The sequence below is a fragment of the Aulonocara stuartgranti genome (assembly GCF_965226115.1).
Source record: "Aulonocara stuartgranti genome assembly, chromosome: 3".
NCBI lineage: Eukaryota > Metazoa > Chordata > Actinopteri > Cichliformes > Cichlidae > Aulonocara > Aulonocara stuartgranti.
In genome coordinates this window covers 44,969,081-44,988,947 of record NC_138941.1, presented here as the reverse complement: position 1 = coordinate 44,988,947, position 19,867 = coordinate 44,969,081, and the positions used below count along the sequence as shown (strand labels likewise).

Sequence of the window (19,867 nt, the reverse complement as noted above, 5' to 3'; positions counted from 1 at the left end):
ACTGGCTACAGAATTTCAAGGTCAATCCACTAATTTCACACACAACTAGGCCTGCATAATAAATCGAAAATCTATTGTCAGTGCGATATCAGCCTATGCGATGGGCCCATCGCAAAAAAATGGCATAAACTGCGACAATTGGGTACCTCAAAATGTTTACACATGTGCTTTAAAGAATTTACCAATCAAAGAAACCCCTTTACACATTTGACCAGTCAAATAGAGCCCTTCACAGCATTAACCAATCAAACGGATTAGAGGCCCGTCTCCCATGTAGGTGGGGAGCGAACAACGCTGCAGCAAGAGTTGTAATGGCTGAGAGTGAGACGCATGATGAGAACACTACTGACTATGAACTTGTGTCTAAAAAAAATAGTACCTCGCTTATTTGGAGGTACTTTGGATTTGATAAAGACAACTTTCTGCAAACACAGCTACTCTGCAAAATTTGCCAAACACTCGTGGCAACCACCAGAGGAAACACGACTAATCTCCACCATCATCTTCAATACAACCAGAGAGAACTGTTTGAATAGTTCCAGAAAGATAGGGCTAGCCAAACAAAGGTTGCTAATGTTAAGACAAAGAGCGCAGCAGTCCAACAGCCGTCTCTGTATCAGAGTTTTTCAAGTGGAACTCCTTATGAGAAAACATTGAAGTAGTACAAAGAAATAACAGAGGCCATTACACATTTTTTGACTAAAGACATGATGCCTATGAATACAGTTAGCAGAGAGGGCCTCACCAGTCTGATACATAAAGTGGACCAGAGATAACGCATCCCCTCACAAAACTACTTTTCCCATGTCGCCATTCCACAAATGTGCGAAACATGTTGCAAGTCATGTTTGAACTGAGCCAAGCTGAAAACTACGCAAGCACTAAGACCTATGGTCAAGTCGTACAACGGAACCATATATGAGTTTCACAGTGCACTTCTTCACCGAAGACTTTGAACTGAAAACACGGTGTCTAGACACTGTGTATTTTCCAGACTCTCACACTAGTGAAAATATAGCCCATGTATTACGTGAGGTGCTAGCCAGCTGGGATCTTAAAGAAGTCCGACAAGTGTGCATCACCACAGACAGCGGTGCCAATGTTGCGAGAGCCACGGAGCTAAACAACTGGGTCAGACTTCAGTGTTTGGATACAGGCTGCACCTAGCAATCAGTAAGTTTTATTCAAGGCAAAACTTTTTTTAACTATGAAAATGTGCTGTACGTGTCACGGCTCAACGGCACGGGGGGACAGGGATGGACACAGGCGCAGAAACCAACCCGGAAGCGAGGTGACAGAAAACAAATGATTTATTTCCGCCCACAGGAAAACAAAGGTGAAACACAAAGCGACGCCACCACACTAGTGGCGCGTAGGATTAGTCTGTGAAAATGAGGGCGACCTAGACACCTCTAGGAGACGGCTGGACAGCGGGGAGGTAGAAACAGGACTAGGTAGGGGCCGGGGCATTGGTTTCGGATGGAGGGGACAGGTGGAGCGGAAAACCCGGAAGCGGTCGAGGCGTGGGGAGGCAGGCAGGTGAGCAGTGGGTCGGCAGGCCACGTTGTGTGAGCAGCTGGCGGCCCAGGTCCAGGAGGACGGGAGCGAGGGGAACAAGATCTCCACTCCGGGTGCTATCGCTGAGGATAAGAAAAGACAGGTCAGTCATCACACGGCGTTAAGACAAGGTTTTAGGATGCTCCACTGAACTAACATGGGAATAGGAGATACTCAGGCGATGAGTGGTTGAGAGCGCAGGTCTGATATACCGCTGGCACGATTGCTCACAGGTGGTCAGCCAGGGAGGGGCAACCGGACTCCGCCTAAAGGAGGAGGAGCCGCTGTCTGAGACCTGCAGGTGCCCAACCAGACCATGACACCACCCCCCCCTCAAGGGTCGCCTCTCGGCGACCGGCCTCTGTAGAACGCCGAAAGCAAGGCGGGGTCGAGAATCCGGGACCGGGGAACCCAGGACCTCTCCTCCGGCCCGTACCCCTCCCAGTCGACCAGGAACTGCCTGCCCCTTCCCCGGCGGCGTACATCCAGGATGCGGCGGACCGTGAAGGCAGGATGCCCACCGATGAGCCGGGCGGGCGGCGGGGCAGCAGGAGGCGGGCACAACGGACTCACAACAACCGGCTTGACTTGGGAGACGTGGAAGGTCGGGTGGACCCGTAACGAGGAGGGCAACTTTAGCCTGACCGCGGAGCGGCCAACCACCCGCTCCACCTCAAAAGGACCGATGAAGCGTGGGGCCAACTTGCGGGAGTCCGTCCTGAGGGGAATGTCTCTGGCGGATAGCCACACCTTCTGTCCCCGGGCGTAGGCAGGTGCCGCCTTGCGGCGGCGATCCGCGTAGCGGCGCTGGCGGGCGACGGACAGGCCCAAGGCCCGGCGGGTGCGCGACCACACCCGTCGGCAGCGTTGCAGATGGTGCTGGACGGAGGGGACCTCAAGGTCGGTCTCGCGCTCCGGAAAAAGGGGTGGCTGGTAGCCGAGAGAGGCCTCAAAAGGCGAGAGACCCGTCGCTGACGAGGTGAGGGAGTTGTGTGCGTACTCCGCCCACGGCAATAACGATGACCAGGAAGCCGGGTTGGAGGCAGCGACGCAGCGGAGAGTGGCCTCCAATTCCTGGTTGAGGCGTTCAGTCTGACCATTAGTCTGAGGGTGGTGTCCAGAGCTCAAACATGGCTTCGCTCCCAGGGATGTACAGAACGCCCTCCAGACCTGCGATGTAAATTGCGGTCCCCTGTCTGAGACGACCTCCGAGGGTATCCCGTGCAGCCTTTTAATAAGGGCACTCGTCCGCGCGCCTCCTGGATGGCAGGAGAATCTCCCCTTGTGGACCCAGTCGATCACTTTGGAGCGGGCCGCCTTAGGGACAAAGCGGCGGTCAGGGGGCCCTGTGCCGGGGTCCGGCTCGGTCTCCAGTGCCCGACGGATGTCCTCCTCCACCTCCCACGTGAGGGAACCAACCTTGACGCTCGCAGGGAGGATGGTGGGCACGGCGGACGACTCCCCCGCGGCGTCAAACTGCCGGGAAAGGGCATCCGGTTTCACGTTGCGGGACCCTGGGCGGTAAGAGATTGAAAAGTTAAAGCGACTGAAAAACATGGACCAGCGTGCCTGACGTGAGTTCAGTCTCTTGGCTGCACGAATGTACGTCAAGTTCTTGTGATCTGTCCACACTATGAATGGGTGCTCCGCCCCCTCGAGATAGTGCCGCCACTCCTCCAAGGCCAGCTTCACAGCCAACAGTTCCCTATCCCCCACGTCGTAATTCCGCTCAGCAGGTGATAAACGACGGGAGAAAAAGGCGCACGGATGGAGCTTGGACGCCGTGCCGGAGCGCTGGGATAACACCGCCCCCACCCCGATGTCAGATGCATCCACCTCGAGAATAAACTGTCTCCCGGGGTCGGGGTGAACCAAAACCGGCGCCGAGGTAAACAGTGCCTTTAACTTGGTAAACGCTGCTCCGGCCTCCTGGCTCCAAATAAAAGGGAGCTTCGGTGACGTCAGCCGGGTCAGCGGCGCTGCTACCTGGCTGTAGTTCCTGACGAAGCGCCGGTAGAAGTTTGCGAAGCCCAAGAAGCGCTGCAGATGCCGCCGGGACGCAGGTACGGGCCACTGCACGACTGCCGTAACCTTAGCCGGGTCAGTCTTCACCTGCCCCCCCGCGAGGACGTAGCCCAGGAAGGAGACGGAAGGTGAGTGGAACACGCATTTCTCCGCCTTTACGTACAATTTGTTTTCCAGCAACCGCTGCAGCACGGCTCTGACGTGCGCCCGATGTTCCACCACGTCTTTGGAAAAAATCAGAATATCGTCGAGATAAACGAAGACGAAGCGGTCCAGGAAATCTCGCAGGACGTCGTTCACCAGGTTTTGAAAGACCGCCGGGGCGTTTGTGAGACCGAAGGGCATCACTAAATATTCGAAGTGCCCCAAGTGAGTGTTAAAAGCGGTTTTCCACTCGTCGCCCTCCCTGATTCTGACGAGGTGATATGCATTCCTGAGGTCTAACTTGGTAAAAATGGTGGCACCGTGAAGCGGCTCAAAGGCGGAACTGATCAGCGGCAATGGGTATTTGTTTTTTACTGTTATGTCATTAAGCCTCCTGTAATCAATACAGGGACGGAGCGAGCCGTCCTTCTTACCGACAAAGAAGAATCCGGCCCCGACAGGCGAAGAGGAGGGTCTGATGATGCCGGCCGCCAGGGAGTCCTTTATGTACTTTTCCATGGCTGCCTTCTCAGGATGAGACAGATTGTAAAGGCGGCTCGTGGGTAGGGGGGAGCCCGGTAACAACGTAATGGAACAGTCATATGGCCTGTGCGGGGGCAGTGCTTGGGCTTTGTCCTTGTTAAACACCTCCCTCAAATCGTGGTACACTGACGGTACGACAGAAAGGTCCACGGCAGCACTTGCGTCACGTGCGGGCTCGGCAACGGCTGACGGCGGGGCTGAGACGAGACAATTGGCATGGCAAAACGGGCTCCAACTTATTACATTTTGCCCAGCCCAATCCAGATGTGGGTTATGTAGCTTTAGCCAGGTGAAACCAAGGACGATGGGGATGCTGGAGGAATGGAACGTCAGGAAGGGGAGCCTTTCCCTATGGTTGCCTGAGGCGACTACAGTAACAGGAGCGGTACGGTGAGTGATGTGGGAGAAAACTTGGTTATCCAGTGCTTTAACTGGGAGGCTAGACTCCAACTCGAACAGGGGAATATTCAGTTGCTTGGCTAGTTTCATATCAATGAGACTCTGCTCAGCGCCCGAATCGATTAACGCCCGGGACGTGTGGGTTGCGGAGCCGAGCAAGAGCGTAACCGGCAACAGGAAGCGGGGCTTAGAATCACTATAGGTACCGCCCACCCGTATCCCCGGACTTACCGGCGGGCGTCCCCTTTTCCCTTCTCCGGACAGGCGGCAATGAAATGCTCCGCGGAACCGCAGTAAAAACACGAACGAGCGCGGCGACGTCTCTCTCTCTCTTGCGGAGACAACCGGGATCTCCCGAGCTGCATGGGTTCCGGTTCCGGGTCAGCCCTCTCCCCAGCGACTGGGGCCGATGGCTGAACCGGAAGTGGCGACGGGGGAATGTAAACAGGTGACGCACGCCGCACTGGCCGACGGGTGCTGGAGTTCCTCTCCCGCTCTCGCTCCCGCAGTCTGTTGTCAATGCGAAGCGAGAGCGTGGCTAACTCCTCGAAGGTAACCGGTTCGTCACGGGACGCTAGCTGATCCTTCATGTCCTCGTTAAGCGACTGCGAGTAGACTCCCTGAAGGGCTTTATCGGGCCAGCCGACTGCCGCTGCGGCGGTGCGGAAGTCGATCAAGTAGTCCGCGATGCTACGGCGGCCCTGGCGGAGATTTAACAGCCGGCGAACCGCACTGCCCACCGAGACGGGGTGGGCAAAAGTCCTTTTGAATTCGCCGAGAAAAGCATCGTAGCTACAGGACGGCAACGGGTGTGTGCTCAGGTAAGCCTCGGCCCAATTCAGGGCTCGGTCGCGCAGTTTCCCGATTATATAAGAAACTCGAACCGTGTCCGAAACGAAAGAGCGGGGCGAACGTCCGAACGCCAGCTCGCACTGTAACAGAAAACCGCTACAGGCCCCTGGGTCACCCGCATACGGCTCCGGCTCCGGGGAGGCCGCGTCGCGAAACAGGTGACCCCGCTGGGGCTCGGGATCCGCCGCGGGCTGAGGCAACGGCGCGGTCGGGGCGGGCAGCGCTGAGCTACCGGCGGCGGGTTCCGACTCCGCCGAGGGTTGAAGGGACTGAATGTCGGATTGCATTTTAGCCTGCTCGTCTGTGAGTGTGTGCACTTGAGCCAGTAGGTACTGCAGCGTCTGTTCGTGGCTACCGATAATAGCCCCCTGCTTACTGATCGCTACGCGGGCTGGGTCCGCTGTGTCCATATAACTGGCCTGAGTATACTGTCACGGCTCAACGGCACGGGGGGACAGGGATGGACACAGGCGCAGAAACCAACCCGGAAGCGAGGTGACAGAAAACAAATGATTTATTTCCGCCCACAGGAAAACAAAGGTGAAACACAAAGCGACGCCACCACACTAGTGGCGCGTAGGATTAGTCTGTGAAAATGAGGGCGACCTAGACACCTCTAGGAGACGGCTGGACAGCGGGGAGGTAGAAACAGGACTAGGTAGGGGCCGGGGCATTGGTTTCGGATGGAGGGGACAGGTGGAGCGGAAAACCCGGAAGCGGTCGAGGCGTGGGGAGGCAGGCAGGTGAGCAGTGGGTCGGCAGGCCACGTTGTGTGAGCAGCTGGCGGCCCAGGTCCAGGAGGACGGGAGCGAGGGGAACAAGATCTCCACTCCGGGTGCTATCGCTGAGGATAAGAAAAGACAGGTCAGTCATCACACGGCGTTAAGACAAGGTTTTAGGATGCTCCACTGAACTAACATGGGAATAGGAGATACTCAGGCGATGAGTGGTTGAGAGCGCAGGTCTGATATACCGCTGGCACGATTGCTCACAGGTGGTCAGCCAGGGAGGGGCAACCGGACTCCGCCTAAAGGAGGAGGAGCCGCTGTCTGAGACCTGCAGGTGCCCAACCAGACCATGACACCACGTTACTATCAAATTATTTTTATTAGCTTCAACTTATGTAATGACAATATTGATAAGGATAATGTTACTTTTTAGACAACTTTAGTTATACATTTCAAATAGCTTTTACAAACAGGTTTTAAACAGGACTGTTTTTTGTTTCCTCTTCTTTCTCCAGAAAATTCTGTCAAAGATGATGCCCGCAATGCCCGAGCCATTGGACTTTGAAAAACGTTAGTTTGTTTTTGCCACAGCTGGAAAGCAAAGATGGCTCTGAAAAAAGCACAGCAGAAGCTTAACCTGCCAGAGCACACACTCATCACAGAATGCACAACCAGGTGGGGTTCCAGGCAGAAGATGATCGAGAGAGTCCTGGAGCAGCAGCAGGCCATTTCTGATGTCATCTCAGCAGAAATCAAGACACTTGATTCCTACTTGGCAGGATCTTGAGGTACTGGAGTCTGTCAACCAGGCATTACACCCCCTTCAAGACTTTACAGATGCCCTCTCTGGTGAGAGTTACATTAATCTTTCATATGTAAAACCAGTCCTTCATCTGATGAAGACGTCGGTGCTTGCAGAGAAGTAAGAAGACAGTGATTTGACAAAATGAATTAAGAAGAAAATCCTTGACTACCTGATTACTAAATATGAAAATCCAGAAACCTAGGAACTTCTAGACATGGCGTGCTTCATGGATCCCAGATTTAAAGTCAGCTACATCAGCACTGATCGACTCTCAGACATCAATACCAGACTGATGTCAGAAATTGAAGCAGTGGCAGAGAAGGTATTCATGCATGCTTATATATAAAACCTTTCAATTCATATTTAGTCCAAAATGTTTGCTTTTCCTGTATTCTGCTCTCTGTTCCAGGAGAGAAGCTCTGCTGAACCAGAGGCCCAGACAAATGATCCACCCAATCCTCTCCTGAAGAAGGCAAAAAAGTCACTGGGCAGTTTCTTCAAGGCATCTCCAATCTCTACCTCCTCTTTTATGCATGTTTCACAAGCTGTTGAAGCTGAGCTTAGCAGCCACTTGCTATCAACGGCCATAGACAGTAAGCAAGACCTCTTGGCATGGTGGAAACTCCACCAAATTACATTCCCACAGCTAACCAAGCTTGCAAGGAAGTATCTCTGCATACCTGCAAGTAGCTCACCTTCAGAGAGACTTTTTTAGTACATCAAGAAACATAGTAGCATGTCAGCGCACATGTTTAAAACCTTGGAAAGTTAACATGTTGGTTTTTCTTACCAAGAACTTGCCATAAAAAACATCCACTCAGGAAGGATGAATGCAAGATAAAGAAACCATTTTTTCCCCCAAAAAGTACAAACATACACTACCTACATTGTTCTTAATTGTTGATAATATTAGTCTTGGCCAGTACGACCACAAAGGTAGACAATTGTTCTTTGGTGTGTTTCCACAGCAAACAAGTTCTTACCTATAGTTTAATCTAGTAAAGTTTCCTCTCCAGTTTTGACTTACATCATAACTACTTGGTGAGTGGTAAAATGGTGAACAACTGCGTTGAGATAATTTGCAGTATAATTTAAGTTGTGTTTATTTAAAACAAATTATAGACACCGGAAAGTATGTCTTTCAGAATTCAAGCCTCAGAAAAATTTTTATGGGGGCAATGTTTCAATGCTAAAGTGCACTTTGTTGTTACACTGCTAATACAGCAGCTTTCTTTAAATAAAACTGTTGCAGTAAAACGGAAATTATATATTTGTTGTTTTTTTGCTAGTTATTTTATCGCAAGTCATATTGTTATCACAATATTGATCACAGTAATCGCACATTGCAGGTTTTCCTAATATCGTGCATCCCTACACACAACCATATCCGCTGCTGTTTAAATGCAAACTTTATTACCTTTGAAAAACATCCATTTGTGTTGTTGCATTTCTCAAGTGTAATCTACATTTTAATGTTAAAGCCTCTGACACAACAAGAGATACCTGTTAATAATGTGATATATTGCTGAATATAGCAATGTATTACATTTGCTGCGGAGGGATATTTAACTTAGTAATAAGCACACATATTTAGTACAAGTAAAATTACTATGAGCAAGAGTTATGAACCAGACAAACATGTTTTTTGTGCAGAAGAGTTTACAGTGCAAAAAAGTTCTTCTAAATACACTAAGCATTCCATTGTTAGTATGTCATTCTCCTTTACTATTTACTTGATGCATTCTTGGTGCTGTAGAAGTATACTCTTTGCATGTCATCCACAGCATCTGAAGGGAAAAAGAGGTAAAGGAATTAGGTAGGCAATGTTTGTACAATACTTGCACACATGCATTAACATGATGTACTGTAAGCCCAGCCAGACCGGCAGATGATGTTGAGGTACTTTCCACAGAATTGGTCCTGCCAGATGAAGTGTTCTCTACCTTTTACCATACAGAACCCCATAAAGGACAATTAGGATAAGGGGATGAACGTTTTTAAAGTGGTAGGTAATTTCAAGTGCAATGTTTTTACAACTCTACAAATATCAGCAGACTTTACTGTATGTGCATTTTGTTGCACAGTGTGTCGCTAGTTAATTGTGCAGCTGCTGTATTTCACAGGGAGATTAAAGAATGAAAGCCAACTTCACTCAGAGAGGGAGAACGATAGGAAAGACAGGTGTCAGAAGAAAATTGTATATAGTGTAATCAGCTTCATGAAATGTGTTCTTTTATTGATCACTAAGCAAATGTCTACGTGACTTTTGACATGAACTCTTGTGTGATAAACAACTAACAGCTTTCTCTTTCTGTAAGAACATGCAGACTTAGAAAAGGGGAACCTCGGCTCTGAGTTCTTAGAATAACTCTGTTATCTTTGTACACACACACACACACACACACACAGACACAAGCTTGTATAAATAAAGAACGCAGACAGTGATACAGCGCGAGTCTGGAGTTCGAGCGCTCTATGACCGTCCTCACGAGTAAAGACAACTGCAGTGTTTGTGTTTTCTAACTCAGGTGTCTCAGCTGAAGAATTGTGGGGTGATTCTTAGAATTCCCCTGTCAACAGGCCAGGAGAGGGTGATGAGAGTTTTTATTTAACGTAAGGACTGCTCAGTGGTGTTTGATAAACTGGAAACCCAAAGCTATTTTTAAATATTTTGAAACATCCTGCAAAACAAACAAAGGTATAGTGACTTTGTCTTATTTAATGTTTGCATGGAAAAACCTCGCTGTTTAGTGCAGGATAAACAAATCCCTTGTCTGTACTGTGATGGATTTAAAATAAAGAAAGGTGTGTTGGACTGATGTCATGGTTTTGATGTTCATGGTCAGTGGTAGGTTATATTAACAGTAGTAAAGATTAATATGACTTTTAGCTAATGATGTTTAGGTTCATACACTGAATTCCACCTTCACACCAGCATTATACGGTCTAGTATAACAATAATATGACCCATATACAGTCAGTGTAGAGGACGGAAATCAACTATATTCTCATGAATATAATTGTATTACAGTAATATAGCACAAGTTTCAGTTACTTTTGCAAAAAATAGCTGATAGAAACATCATCAAGAGCTACTTTTTTAACTTTAAATATATTTAAGAGCCTCTACTTTCTCACTTTTAATTTAGTAAAGAAGTTGATTCAATACTTCAACTTTTACCAATCGTATATTTTAAAACAAGTACCTGTACTTCTACTTAAGTACAGACTGTACTTTTCCTACCTCTGGTCCTGAAGTACTCAGTGTTGTTTTGTCTCCTTTTTATTTTCTCTTTTTTTGGTGTGTGTGTCTCGTTTTACTTTCTGTTCCTTTGTTTCCATTGTGATTGTCTGCTCTGCTCTTATTGTCTTCAGCTGTCATTTTTTCCACCTGTGTGTCACTCTTTTCATTATCTCAGATAGCTCTCATTGTATTTATAGAACTGTCTTATCAAGATGTCTTTTACTTGTCATTTATCCTCCATACACATCTTCCAATGAACCTCTTAATTTGTCACTTTAAAACCCATGTTGAACAACAGTCTCACGTCAGGCAAGAAGGACAAGTACAACCAGGTGAATCGCCACTGAGCCTACCTAACCGTTTGGGTGTGTTAATAGTTGCTAATCAAACAAAGCACCTTCAGTTTCCCTGAAACTAGAGGATTTTGCCATACCCAATGCTACGTAACACTGAGACTTGATCACTTGTGTGCTAAACTTGCAATTCCTTCCTCTGTTGAACTGTGCAATAATTGTGCCTTATTCACACTGTTAGGCTATATTTATAATTTTGAGGATTTCACCAAACACTAATAAGAGAAGGTTAATGTGCTTGCAAAAACAAAAAAACTCCTTGTATATATTATTTTGTATTACTGTTTTGATTATTCAGTTCTGAATTTCCCAATCCTAATCAACAATTCATCACTTGGGTCTTTAAAATAATAAAAAAAGAAATTTATAACTAAATATGTACGTCATATATACATCTTCTAAAGAATCTGAAAAAATATGAGATATATTATCAAGGACTGCAAGTTCACATATTTGTATACCCACTATTACTGTGAGCATGAAGTCTAAATGTATAATGATGAAAGATTTCCCCACTGCTGTCTAGGAGCTTAGCTAAACAAATAAACATTTAAGTGTAAAGAGTAAAGTAACTTTGGACTTGAGGCTTGGGGGGAAAAAAATACACCCTCAGCACACCATCCTCAGCAGCTGACGGAATATGCGGTAAACTGATCAAGGTATTGTAAAACATATGCACACATGCATCATTTTAGTGCAAGCAAAACCTGATTGGCAGATGAAGTTGAGGTTCTCCTCACAGGGCTAGTCTTGCCAGAGCAAGTTCTCTGTGCTGGCCATGCCTCCACAGGTACTGGAGTAGCTGTCAGAAACAAAATCCTGTGGCCAATTTAAGAAATCCATGGACTGTCCAGACATCCAGAACCACTCATCTGCTCTGAGGGATCTGTTCCTTTCTAGATAATTCCTTGTTAATCAACACAGGAGGTTAAATAATTAACCTTCATGTTAAAGCAGGTTTATCACATTTTCAGTGAAAGCTATAGAAAGTGTCTATTGTGGCCTTTTCCTGTGTGGTAATGGCCACAATGCAAATGAGAAGATACAAGGGCACATATTCAGACTTAAAGACCTTGTCTACTAAGAATGTTTTGACTTGCAAAATTCACTGTTCATGAGAAGAGAGTTGGGTAGTGCCTTTCAGTATCTCCCAGAATCCTGAACCTAGATCGCGAGCCTTCATATTTAACTACTAAACAAATCAACGTTGGGACCTATCCGGTTAGTGTCGCCTGAATAGGGAAAGTATTCCTGGATGTGTATGTGGGAATGGCAGAAATACAAATAGGAAAGGACAAGGACGTGCAACATTTGACATAGAGACATGTTTCTTAAAGGAATATATTTGCAAAATTTGTACTGACAGCCATGAATTAAAAAAAGAGAGAAGTGCAAGGCACAAGACTTTTCACTTTGCAGTAGAAGATTGGATGTAGAACTTTAACCTCATTTATGGAAAAAAGGGTGTCTTTTTTGTTTTGTGTTTTTATTTCTAATTTTTAATAATGAGAAAAGGTTTTAGAAACAATGTAAAACTCTTTTTAGAAGATATATTGAAAAATCCACATTTGTAGCTCTCAAAAAAAGTCAACGTGGCAAATGTAAGGGCACATGCATGCAAATGGTCGTAGCTGCCATCTAGTGCCTCAAGTGGCCTGTCTGGGTAAGGCAAGAGGAAATCAAATCAAATAGAAGTCAGAGAACCCATGCGCGCGCTCTGGTGTGGATGTGTGGAGCAGAGGAGAGGAGAAGTAGCCGTCTCCCACGTGTTGCCACGGCTAGCCACATTAAGAAAGCCTCACGGTTCGACTGAGCCCAAAAGGGGTATCCCTGAGGTCAGTGAAGCAGAAGTCGCGACTGCAGCAAGCTTAGACGGAGTTTCGCTCTGTGTGCGAAGCTTGGCTTGTGTAGCCGCGAGCCGCAACTGGTGTTGCTGCAGGCCACCGTCGAGGTAGATAGCGTTGGGACTGGGGAGTTGGAGCGAGAGCTAACTCCAGCTGCGCTTTTCTTTAAGACCCTCCACCGTTTCCTGCTGGATTAGGCTGGGTTTGGCCGTTAAGTGAACGTTCGGAGTGAGGGAGCATAGCTAGCCATCTCGCTGGGAGCTGACGAGCCGATGGGAGGACTTTAGCCACGACACTTAATGTTGCCCGTTGCTAGCCTGAGGTTGGATGTATTCTACGGACCTGACATCGAGGACAAAGTGGGTCACCAAGGAATAGGTTACCCTGCCATCCAGACGACGTCCTGGTTGTTCATCCTCCTGGTTACGCTGTATGTGAAAGTGTCGCCTTTCGTAGCCCAGTGCTTTTCCCACGCACTGTCGCCGGTATGGTTTCTATTCTCCTTGCTTTCGTGAATCTGAGACTGGACTGCTCACTCCGGCTGCTGTAGCTTTGGTCAGCTTAACGGACTGGGACCCTGCAGTCAGCTCCTGTTCACTACAGTTACACCTCAAAAAAAGACTGTATATGGATGTATGTTCAAAGGACATTTTGTTGGGACTGACTCGTAGGAACTGGGACTATTACCCTGTGAACATTGTAAATTGTGTTATGTTTGTGATACAGTTTTAATCATTCTGGAGAAGAGAATTTCTTTGTTTCATTATTTTATTTGTTTCGTGATTTTTTTTTGGATCCCCGTCTGTGGCTACTGTAAACCCAGGGTTTTACAACAGTGGGGTCACAATTGCCTGTTTCATTCGTTGAACCTGATTTCTTTTTATTTCTTTTGCATTTTTGTTTCTTGCCATCCATGATTTCAGGGCCCATCATAACTGATGGATGGTAAAGTTCAAAGGGCCATCTGAGCAAATTAAAGTTTAACATTGCTTAGAAGAGACCGTTTCATGTTTTTGTCTAACCCAAGTTGCCTTGGAGTAGGGGCACCCTAGCTATCTGGTTGGGGTACAGAAAATTGGAGGGAAGGTAGACTAAGCTGTGTTTATGTCTGATAGTATAGTATACTCCAGGCAGGCATTGTTTCTCAAGATTGAATCCTGGAGCCCCTCTTCTGTGCCTGTAGCAGCCAGACAGCTAAAACCATTCTTACAGAAGTAAGTATCAGGGTCAACTGTACTAGGGGGGGGGTCACGAACTCAGATCCCACCACCCTTTAGTTGTTCAGGGCAACCTGTGCGCCTCTTCACCCCTACATAGCGGGGCTAGTAGCCCCTCACAAGTGGCGTCACGAACAGGTTCAACTTATTGGCTTGGGGTTGTTACACTGTGATAAAGAATAGAGCTGAAGAAGGCTAAGGTAAAGATGTCTGAACTAGAAGATTTGAAAAAGAGCTTTGATGAACTACAGGCTAGGCTTCCAAGCGCTGGCCGGGGGGGCATTAGTTGCCAACATACTCGCAAAGACCGTTGGTGGAAAAATTCCCTTCAGAGTGATGAATACAAGTAGGAAAGCTTGTAGGGGGCAGAGCTGGGATCAGTTGGAGGCAGCACAGAAAGATGACCCCATTGTTAGGTCGGTTTACCAAGTGGTTGAGAAGGGCACTGGAATGAGCCATGCTGAACTGTGCATGTCAACACCTGGTACAAGGCGACTTTACCATCAGCTTTACCGCCTTAGGCTTTATAAAGGTGTGCTGTATAGGCATGTTAGAGACCCCCGTGATGGGGAAGAGATCAGGCAGCTCATTGTCCCAGAGACCTTGCAACGTAAAGTATATGAAAGCCAACATAAGCATGGGGGACATTTCAGTGCAAAGAGTACCCTCAGAATGATGAGGAGGAGCTATTACTGGCCCACAATGAGCAAAGATGTGCGGGGCTGGGTCAGCGATCACCACAAGAACCTAAGGCCAGCTGTAGAGGTAGCAGACTCAGCTGCACAGGGTGCCTCCAAGAAAGGGAAGAGAATCTATGATCGAAAGTGCCACAGCGCTCTGCTCCGGTCAGGTGACCGGGTTCTGTTGGTGGTGAAGCAGAACCACCCAGACATTCCTGTGTTCACAATCAAACCAGAGAGAGGTGGCTCAGTGAAGGTCGTACATAGAGATCAGCTCAAGTTGTGCGCTTTTCGTCCCCTTTCTTTCGGCGTGGTCTGTGGTGCCGTGTTTTTGTAGTGTGATGCAAATCAATAAAATGGCTCAAAACTGTGACCCCTGGACTCGCCGTGCCTTATTCACACCACACTGGTGCCGAAACCCAGGACGCGGCACGACGGGTGCACGCCAGATCCAGGAAAGGGGGGGAGCTGGCCCAGATCATAGACGAAATGGTGGCCATCCAGTGGGAGCAGGCGTCGCCAGCAGGAAGAGCTGCGGGACCAGACCAAGATCACTTAAGAAGGATTGGAGGTCTGGCGGCACTGCTCTGGGCCTGCGCCACCCCCACAGGGGTGTCCCGGCAGTAGTGAAGCAGTGGAGGAGCCGCATGAGGCACTTCAGCAGCCGGAGGTGGTAGAACAAGGGGCGAGACGGTCTGCGCCGGCCGGAGGAGGGGGAGCAGCCGGGAGAAGGGCTGCTCCTGCCGGGAGCGGTGGAGGAGCTGCTCCAGTCAGAGGTGGCGCAGGAGGCACGCGAGGGTCTACACCTGCCGGAGGTAGAGGAGCCGCTGCGGGAAGGGCTGCTTCAGCAGGGAGCGGTGGATGAGGTGCGAGGGGGTCCATGCCTGCTGGGTGAGGAACCGCTACATGAGTGGGCGGTAGAGGAGCCGCTCCAGCCAGAGAGGGAGGTGGTGCACGAGGGTCCTGTCCAGCCGGGAGCAGTGGAGCAGCTGCTCCAGCCAGAGACGATGGAGGAGCCGCGCGGGGGGCACGGCGGTCCCCGTGTCAGGGGTACCTGCGCGACCTGGGGCCGAGAGCGAGACGTGGGCTGTCCCGGAACAACGGACGCCGGTCCAGCCGGCAGTGAGTAGGTGTTCACGGCTGTGTCTGCACGGTCGTGCCGGTTCGCCAGGTGGCCGGCCTCCGGACCAGCGTTGCCATCACCGCTGGAGACTTGGGCGGCCTCCACAAGAGACACTGCCTTGTTATCGGGTTGGAGGCCAGTGGGGGAGTAGGTTGATGGTGGCAGTGACTTTGTGGACAGCCAACAAGTCTACTCAGTCTATTCTCCACTTCTGTATCACAGAATGGGTACAGCACCCATCAGACCAGATTCCACTTCTGCACCCATCAACACCTTTAGTGTCAGAGTTAGTGGGGTGATCAGGAGAAGTGGAGACACATGAGGACACAGCTGACTCGAATGAAACATAATGACAACACAGGGGAGAGTAACACTGGACACACTAAGATGAGACACGGACCTTCAAAGTAAAACCCTGAAACATGACAGGACTAGACTCTGAACTAAACCTAAAAACAAACTCTTAACCAGAATAACACTGAAACTTGGGATTATAATATTCCAAACAGGACAACTAAAGAATCAGAAAATAAACCATAACACAGAAAAAAAACAAACCAAAATACAAGAAACAGAAAATGCTGGGTCAAAATAGCCCAAAACCATGTCATTTAGAGGTTATCCCGAATTGATTGCCAAGCAGTGACTGTACTGTTTGTCTGTTTAAAGCCATGTTTTCAAGCGGCTCAACTAAATTGTTGAAAAGAACAAACAGACATGAATCAGTAACAAGCAGATGTGTTTCAGCAGATCAGATCCAATCACTTAAAAGTCTACCTGCTGGGGCAGCATACACCTCAACTTCACACAGGATTAGTGTCATCTTCTGTCCAGGAAGAAACACGTTCACAAAGCGACCCTCCATCCTGCCTCCATCACACTGGAATGTGTAGGTTTTACCCGCTTTGATATGTGAGATAGAAGCACACCTGACAACAGAAAGGGTACGTCAATATTATATTAATATAATGTATAGTGTGTCATGAAAAGGCTGTCAAACAAATTTCTGAAAATAAAAAAACTACAGTTCTGTCTTTGTGCTTTTTTTGATCGTGTATGGCCAACGTTGACACAAATGTCAGTCTGGACCAAAATGTAAGTTTCTGACAGATTTCATAGTCATGGTCCTAGGTCGTTCAGCCCAAGTTTATTTCCTCATTTATTACATATTTCATCTATTCTTCTTTAATATTGTTTTGCTCTGTTTTTCTCCTAGTTCCCAATTTCTTTAGAATCTAGTTCCCTCTCAGTTGCACCCTCTTGTGTTACTCCTTGTGTATTAAGCTCATTCTTGCATTTGTGTTTTCCGTATTTAGTTATCTCACTTTTTATTCTACTTTTCTTCTTTTCTTCTGCTTTTTATTTTTGATAGTAATTGCTCCTTGTAATTTTGCTTGACTTCCCTTGTCTCCTCCTCTGTGATTTTTTCAGGTGTGTCTTGTTCACCCCAGTTGTTTCCACTTCCAGAGGTTTAAAGTGCTAGTGTGTTTCTAAATAATTTAAAGGGTTTAGTAAGTTTATACTTTTCAGTTTCCTTTTTGAACTTTTTGTTTCACCTTTGTAGAATTCCTAAAATGTCAATTAATAGCTCACTTTGACATTAAAATGGTCTGCCAACGCATGGCTGCATTTGGGTCCTCCTTTTTATGATCTAAAGCATTAATAGTTTTTTTTCAAAATGGATCACAGACAGGTTTTTTTGATAGTAGCTAGCTGGTATCCCTGTCAAAGGGTAATTTAAGTGCCATGTTGGGGACAATACATGTCTTGTAGGGCTGCCACAAACGATTATTTTGATAGTCGACTAGTCACCGATTATTTTTGCGATTAGTCGACTAATCAAATCCATTGGACGTAAAACTACAGCTTATTGCACCAGCAGCATCTGCTCTTATATAACTATCATTAGCTTACAGCTTTAAGTGTTTAAGGTGCTAACTAAAAATAAAGACAAAATGAGAGTTTATTAAATTTTAATGAAATCTGCAGATTGTTTCGGTGAAGTTTAATAAACTCCTTGCTATCTAAAATATAACAAGACACTGGAGTAAATTCTCGAGCATCTCACACTTCTGATAATCAGCTGTCTGCTTGACGTTTATTCTGCTGTGTAAAAACTATAACTTTAATCTCAGCCAAACCGATTTACTCCGGAACAAATAAAATACTAAAAAAAAGCCAAACAATAACATTTTTCAGTTATCTAAGTGACTTATATATCATGTTTAACCTGAGTAGCGAAAGACGGCGGTGGGTTTGAAAACGATTAGCCGGGAGTCCGGTGTTCTCACGGCGCTAGTGACCTTGCCCCCGGCTAGCTATCGAGCTAGTGGGTAACAGACGTCTCCGAAAACGTCGGCGCGCTTTTGAAAATACGTGGTGTCTTGATAAACTGAGCAGATATTTGAGGTTTACACAGCTACATTCTCGCCTGAAAATATGTTAAACGTTTATTTTGTGACCCAGAAAGAATAATAAGAGTAATATTAAAACTAACTAGCTGCCGCCATTGTTGGAAACTGAGCAGGGCCACGCTATGAATTCTGGGACACAGCTTCTTCTTCTTCTTCTTCGGGGTTTAACGGCAGCTGGCATCCTTGTACATGCAGTGCTGCCATCTTCTGTTTCAGTCCGTTATTACACTCTTAAATCCTACTACTTATTCCTGCGGCTTTTGTGATCTTACAAAGCTTCAAACGAAGCGTCGACTATTAAATTAGTCGTCGACGATTTTAATAGTCGACGTAATCGTGACTAGTCGACTAATCGTGGCAGCCCTAATGTCTTGTAAACTTTGAACTCTCGCTATTCTGAAATGACTTTCACAATAAAAGTAGTCTAATACAAATTCTCATCGTTGTTGTTGTTGTTTCCATTGTTCTCCAGCACTCTGGCATAGACCTTCCCATGAAGGCTGAGGAGTGTGATTCCCCTATAGTTGGAACACACCCTCTGGTCCCCTTTCTTAAAGATGGAAACCACCACCCCAGTCTGCCTATCCAGGAGTACTACCCCTGGTCTCCACGCAACATTGTAGAGGCGTGTCAACCAAGACAGCCGTACAACTTCCAGAGCCTTCAGGAACTCGGGGCTGACCTCATCCACCCTAGGGGCTCTGCAACAAAGGAGTTGTTTAACTCATCCCCAGACTCTGCTTCCTCCACAGAAGACCTGCCAGTGTGATTAAGGAGGTCCTTAAAGTATTCCTTCCACCGCCCGACAATTTTCTCAGTCGAAGTCAGCAGTGCTACACCCGCGCTATACACAGTGCAGGTAGCACACCACTTTCCCCTCCTGAGTCACCTGAAGGTTTGCCAGAATCTCTTCGAGGTAGTCCGAAAGTCTTTTTCTATGGTCTCTCTGCCACTCCCACACCCGAGTTTTTGCTTCAGCCACTACCTGCGCCGCGTTCCACTTGGCCTGTTGGTACTATATCAGCTGCCTTCGAAGTCCCACAGACTAACCAAACCCGATAAGACTCCTTCTTCAACCTGGTGGCTCCCCTCACCTCTGGTGTCCACCATTTGGTTCAGGGGTTACCACCATGACAGGCGCCAACCACCGTGCGGCTGCAACTTAGGGCAATGGCTTGAGCAATACAGATGCTGAACATGGTCCATTCAGACTCAGTGTCCCCGGTCTCCCTCAGAATGCTGTTGAAGCTCTGCCGGAGGTGTACGTTGAAGATCTCGCGGACCAGGGCCTCTGCTAGGTGTTTCCAGCACACCCTCACTACAGGTTTACAACCCTAAGAAAGATAATCACTGTAAAATGCATGCACTGTATTTTGTGATAATCACAATGACCCCCAAATTAAACCTTGATTTGTTTGTTCTTTGGTATTTGATGTGGTTACCCTAAAGCGTGTCTGCTGGTAAAGTAAAAATTAAGGTTTCAGACTTGGAAGTCTGTGAACTACCAAACGTCTGTATCACAAACAGACTGATTACCATAGTACACTTCAAGCTCACAGAGACTTAGGACTGTCATCCCTGTTGGACAACATCTCCCACCCCATGCAGCAGACTGTGACAGCACTGAGCAGCTCCTTCAGCGGGAGACTGCGGCACCCACAGTGTGGGACGGAGAGATTTCGCAGGTCTTTCCTCCCCACTGCTGTCAGACTCCATAATAAAGACTTTAACTGATCAAACACACACATCCATACATATGCAATAACACTAAGTGCAATAATCTTTTCTGGCATCGTTGTATTTTTACTCAGTTGTATATAGCATTTGTATTCTATTTTTATCTTATTGTATATTTTTATTCTATTTTATTCTACTGTATATAGTATATTATTTTTATTCTATTCTGTACAGCGGTGTACTGTATTTATTCTTATCGTAT

General features: G+C 47.3%; 1 long non-coding RNA gene across 1 annotated transcript in view; it reads left to right on the top strand.

Moving 5' to 3' along the window:
• LOC309703992 overlaps nt 1-19,867 on the top strand; it is a 444,269-nt gene that overhangs the window by 394,249 nt on the left and 30,153 nt on the right. The gene's annotated exons all lie outside the window — the stretch shown is intronic.